General features: G+C 46.5%; 1 non-coding gene across 1 annotated transcript; it reads left to right on the forward strand.

Annotated features, from left to right (window-relative positions):
* The first annotated feature begins 3,755 nt into the window (after positions 1 to 3,755).
* trnap-agg (transfer RNA proline (anticodon AGG)) lies at positions 3,756 to 3,843 on the forward strand. Its single transcript is given in 2 exon segments — positions 3,756 to 3,791; positions 3,808 to 3,843. It is a non-coding gene; the product is annotated as a tRNA-Pro (tRNA).
* Positions 3,844 to 6,158: the final 2,315 nt, after the last annotated feature.

Genomic DNA, 6,158 nt, shown 5'->3' on the forward strand with positions numbered 1-6,158 from the left:
GATATTAAACATATAAATTTCTCAAAGCTCCAGAACGATGTTAGGTGCTGGGAATAGTGAGGGTGGAGGGCCGCGGGTGGAACAGGGGGCAGAGAAGGGTGCCAGGGACGGGTGAGTGTTGCATAGGTGCAGACACACCCAGAACTGAGACACCGGGCAAGGTAATTTTATTGCAAACAATTGGTTTATTGATCATCACCGAATGTCTCCCTGGTGCTTCCTGTTCCCTCCCCTCTCCCCTCCCCTTTTCCCAAACATGATTCCTGTCTCCCTGCCCCCTTCCCACTCTCAGTCCACAATAGAGACCCGTATCAGAATCAGGTTTGTCATCACTCACATATATCATGAAATTTGTTTTTCGGCGACAGCAGTATGATGCAATACATAAAACTACTACAGCACTGTGCAAAACTCTTAGGTTTCCAAGCTATTTATATGTGCCCAAGACTTGTTCACATTACTGTGCAATGAATTTACTGTGGTGTGGTCATCAACAAGAAAAACATGCGATAGTATAACCCAACTTTCAGCAATGATGAAGAATAAAGAATGTTATAAAATAAATTAGTGATTAAAGTACGGATATGCAATAAAGTGCATTTCTACAGTAAATATTATAAAAAACGGTTTAAAATGCTGACGGTGCAGTGACGATGGTGAGGTAATAGGTAGAGGAGGTGGGGGAGGTCTAACTAAAATACTTGACCAGATTATCCACGCAGAAACGGGGAGAACGTACAAACTCCTTGTAGGTCGCGGCAAGGAGAGTGGAGAACAGTTTAGGGGAGATAGAAACATAGAGACATGGAAAACCTACAGCACAATACCGGCCCTTCGGCCCACAAATTGTGCCGACATGTCCCTACCTTAGAAATTACTAGGCTTACCCATAGCCCTCTATTTTTCTAAGCTCCATGTACCTATCCAAAAGTTTCTTAAAGGACCCTATCGTATCCGCCTCCGTTGCCGGCAGCGCATTCCACGCACTCAACACTCTCTGCGTAAAAAACTTACCCGTGACATCTCCTCTGTACCTATTCTCAAGCACCTTAAACCTGTGTCCTCTGGTGGCATCCATTTATGCCCTGAGAAAAAGCCTTTGACTATCCACACGATCAATGCCTCTCATGATCTTATACACCTCTACTTTTCGTGATTTTTATTAACGACCTGGATGTGGGGGTAGAAGGGTAGGTTGGCAAGTTTGCAGACGACACAAAGGTTGGTGGTGTTGTAGATAGTGTAGAGGATTGTCGAAGATTGCAGAGAGGCATTGATAGGATGCAGAAGTGGGCTGAGAAGTGGCAGATGGAGTTCAACCCGGAGAAGTGTAAGGTGGTACACTTTGGAAGGACAAACTCCAAGGCAAAGTACAAAGTAAATGGCAGGATACTTGGTAGTGTGGAGGATCAGAGGGATCTAGGGGTACATGTCCACAGATCCCTGGAAGTTGCCTCACAGGTGGATAGGGTAGTTAAGAATGCTTATGGGGTGTTAGCTTTCATAAGTCGAGGGATAGAGTTTAAGAGCCGCGAGGTAATGATGCAGCTCTATAAAACTCTGGTTAGGCCACACTTGGAGTACTGTGACCAGTTTTGGTCACCTCACTATAGGAAGGATGTGGAAGCATTGGAAAGGGTACAGAGGAGATTTACCAGGATGCTGCCTGGTTTAGAGAGTATGCGTTATGATCAGAGATTAAGGGAGCTAGGGCTTTACTCTTTGGAGAGAAGGAGGATGAGAGGAGAAATGATAGAAGTGTACAATATATTAAGAGGAATAGATAGAGTGGATAGCCAGCGCCTCTTCCCCAGGGCACCACTGCTCAATACAAGAGGACATGGCTTTAAGGTAAGGGGTGGGAAGTTCAATGGGGATATTAGAGGAAGGTTTTTTACTCAAAGAGTGGTTGGTGCGTGGAATGCACTGCCTGAGTCAGTGGTGGAGGCAGATACACTAGTGAAGTTTAAGAGACTACTAGACAGGTATATGGAGGAATTTAAGGTGGGGGCTTATATGGGAGGCAGGGTTTGAGGGTCGGCACAACTTTGTGGGCCGAAGGACCTGGAAGGCGCTGTACTATTCTATGTTCTATGTTCTATCAGGTCACCTCTCATCCTCCGTCGCTCCAAGGAGAAAAGGCCGAGTTCATTCAACCTCTTTTCATAAGGCACGCTCCCCAATCCAGGAAACATCCTTGTAAATCTCCTCAGCGCCCTTTCTATGGTTTCCACATCTTTCCTATAGTGAGGCGAATTTGACTGCTACTCTGGCCCGTTGCCAACCCTACCTCCCACCCGCCCCCCCCCCCTCCGCCACCGTGTCGGTCCGGCCCGCAATAATATTATCAATAATACACCAGTCCGCGGTGCAAAACTGTTGGGGACCCCTGCCATACGCCTTCTTAACCACAGAGTCAACCTGCGCAGTTGCTTTGAGCGTCCTATGGACTCAGACCCCAAGATCCCTCTGATCCTCCACACTGCAAAGAGTCTTATCATTAATACCATATTCTGCCATCGTATTTGACCTACCAAAATGAACCACTTCACACTTATCTGAGTTGAACTCCATCTGCCACTTCTTAGCCCAGTTTTTCATCCTATCAATTTCCCGCTGTAACCTCTGACAGCCCTCCACACTGTCCACAACACCCCCAACCTTTGTGTCATCAGCAGACTTACTAACCCATCCCCCCACTTCCTCATCCAGGTTATTTATAAAAATCACGAAGAGTAAGGGTCCCAGAACAGATCCCTGAGGCACACCACTGGTCACCGACCTCCATACAGAATATGACCCGTCTACAACCACTCTTTGCCTTCTGTGGGCAAGCCAGTTCCGGATCCACAAAGCAATGTCCCCATGGTTCCCCTGCCTCCTTACTTTCTCAATAAGCCTTGCATGTGGTACCTTATCAAATGCCTTGCTGAAATCCATACACCTACAACTTTACCTTCATCAACGTTTACTCACATCCTTAAAAAATTCAATCAGGCTCGTAAGGCACGACCTGCCCTTGACAAAGCCATGCTAACTATTCCTAATCATATTATACCTCTCCAAATGTTCATAAATCCTGCCTCTCAGGATCTTCTTCATCAACTTACCAGGCACTGAAGTAAGACTCACCGGTTTCCTGGGCTATCTCTACTCCCTTTCTTGAATAAAGGAACAACATCCGCAATCCTCCAATCCTCCGGAACCTCTCCCGACCCCATTGATGATTGAAAGATCATCGCAAGAGGCCCAGCAATCTCCTCCCTCGCCTCCCACAGTAGACTGTAGTAACTCTGATCTGGTCCCGGCGACTTATCCAACTTGATGCTTTCCAAAAGTTCCAGCACATCCTGTTTCTTGATACCTACATCCTCAAGCTTTTCAGTCTGCTGCAAGTCATCACTATAATCACCAAGATCCTTTTCCATAGTGAATACTGAAGTAAAGTATGTCAGAGATAACTTTTTCTTTATACAGTGCGGTGGTTTTTTGGAACAGTCTGGCAGGGGCGTGTGTATCTGCGACATTTAAAAGACACTTAGGTGGACAGAGTAATAGTTACGGGAAAGTAGGTTTACACAGGTGGAGAAAACATGGTGGTCCGAAGGGTCCCTAGTGTGTTGGACAAGTTCTTTGTTCCTTGTTCTACTTTGGTCCTGTCTTCCAAAGTCAGACATAAAATACCTCCCAGTTGTGTTGAGGAAGAAGGTTGAGAAAGTGAAAGGCATTAGTATTATGGTCAGAAACATTGAATTGGCTCGTTGGTCTAGAGGTATGATTCTCGCTTAGGGCCTGAATTTGCGAGTATGCGAGAGGTCCCGGGTTCAAATCCCGGACGAGCCCCTCTGAATAACATGTTTTAGGACTTTATTCAGTGAAGCACAGGAGAATGAGGGTAGATGGTTAATGGTATACGAAATTATGAGGGATGTAGATAAGGTCAATGTCTGCAGAATTTCCCCCTCAGGTTGGGTGAAATGACAACTCGAAGTCACAGGTTCAGTATGAAAAGTTATATATTCAAGGAGAATCTGTGGGGGGAACATCTTCACTCAGAGGATATCGCTTGAGTGGAACGAGATGCAGGTTGAATTGTAACAATTAAGAGAAGTTTGAATGAAAGGGATTTGGAAGGCTATGTTCTTGGAGCAGGTACACGGACCGAGTCAGAAGGGCGGTATGGACTAGATGGACCGAAGGGTCTGTTGTGTTCTGTAGTGCTCCTTGACTCTATAATTCCATGAGGGTGTCATGGTCCGGTCCGTGAAGTCCGTATTCCGGTTTATGGTCCGATCCATCGATCCTTGCTCCAGGTTGTCCTGTCTACCCTATTTCTGGTCTTGTTGAGCTCTAATTGAGGCATCTGATGCTCGTTGGGGCTGGCTGCATAAATACCTTCAGAGACCAGGGCGTGGCTACTGGATTGTTCTTGTCCTTCCTCCTTGTATCCCTTCCACTGCCTTCTGTTTCCTGGCCTGAAGCCTTGACTTGTCTTGCTGGTAACTCTCGCCTCGTCTCGCCTGCAGTCTTGTCCTGGAGCCACACTGTACCTAGCTCCCTTCCTGTCCCTTGCCTCCGTCAGGTAAGCCAGGCCCTCTTGTCGTTACCTGCGGTTGGTTCTGTCGGGTGGTGATCCACGCCCTGCTCAGGAGAACGGCGCCTTGCCCAGCAGGAGCCTCCAGCCTCCTGCCAAGCCTCGCCTTAAGTCTCTATCCTCTAGCCTCAAACCTGAAGATCCCAGCCTTCTGCCTCCTGCCAAGCCTTGTCTCTAGCCTCTAGTCTCAAGCCTGAAGACTCCAGCCTCCTGCATCCTGCCAAGCCTCGCCTCAAGTCTCTAGCCTCTAGTCTCAAGCCAGAAGACTCCAGCCTCGTCCTGCCTGCCTGCCAAGCCTCGTCCTTGCCTAGTTCAGGGGTCCGAGCCAGAGGCAAGACCCAGGTACTGGGTCCTTGTCCAGTCTCTGGCTCGGAGTCCAAGCCGGGCTCCTAGCTCTTTTGTCCAGTCCTGTTCCTGGTTCCCGGTTTTCCTGTCCATGTCCTTGCCCTCGCCCTGTGTCCTAGTCCTGCCCCTAGTACTTCAGTGTCTGTGTCTTGCACTTGGGTCCGTTCCCAGCCACCGCCTATGACAGAAGAATTGGAGCCAGGATATAAATGGAGTGGATGGGAAGTGTTGTGAAGCTGCTGGCCAACTCCTGCCTCCATATTCTTTTGTTCTTGTGTTACTGAAATTCAGGTCAGTAAATAGAAGCAAATACCGTGAGTATCACACTCTCTACATTGAAATGAGATATAGATAGTGAACATGCAAAATAGTCTTTCAGTAGATGACCATCTTCCAAATTTCTCTGACGTCTCGAGAAGTTCTTGCAGAGCAGAGTGTGTCAAACGTAACCTTATTGTTTCACAAAGGAACTGGGAACCTATGGAATTAGAGCAATTCATGTATACAAAATTATGAGGGGTAAAAACCTGGTTAGTGCAAGCAAACCTTTTCCACTGAGGTTGGAACTAGAGGTCGCACACTGAGGGTGATTCCTGAGCGAACATTACTACTTTCTCCACAATCCCTTCAGCTACCTCTTTCAGAAATCTGAGCTGTTGTCCATCAGGTCCAGGTGACTTGTCTATCTTCAGAACTTCCGGCTTCCCAAGCAGCTCCTCCTTAGTAATGGAAACCTCATTCATTTCTGCCCCCAAGCTCTCTCGGATTTCTGGCCTGCTGCTAGTGTCTTCCACCGGGAGGACTGGTGCAGGATAGTTATTAATTCCGTCCGCCATTTCATTGTTTCCCTATTTCTAACTCTCCATTGTCATTTTCCAGCGGTCCTATTTGTACTCTCGCCTCACTATATCTTCTTATGTATCTGAAAATAAAACATATTTGGTATCACCTTTGATATTATCAGCTGGCTGTCCTTCGTATTCCATCTTTTATCTCTTTAGCTGCTTTCTGTAGGTTTTTCACGCTTCCCAGTCCTCTAACTTCCCACTAATAGCTGCTATATTATATGTGACAAATAACAGTCATAGTCATAGTCATAGTCATACTTTATTGATCCCGGGGGAAATTGGTTTTCGTTACAGTTAAAACAATAAATAATAAACAGTAATAGAAATAGTAAGAGTAATATTACTATTAGTAAATAGTAAATAGTAATAGT

Source organism: Mobula birostris, chromosome 13, assembly GCF_030028105.1.
Source record: "Mobula birostris isolate sMobBir1 chromosome 13, sMobBir1.hap1, whole genome shotgun sequence".
In the NCBI taxonomy this organism is placed as follows: Eukaryota; Metazoa; Chordata; class Chondrichthyes; order Myliobatiformes; family Myliobatidae; genus Mobula; species Mobula birostris.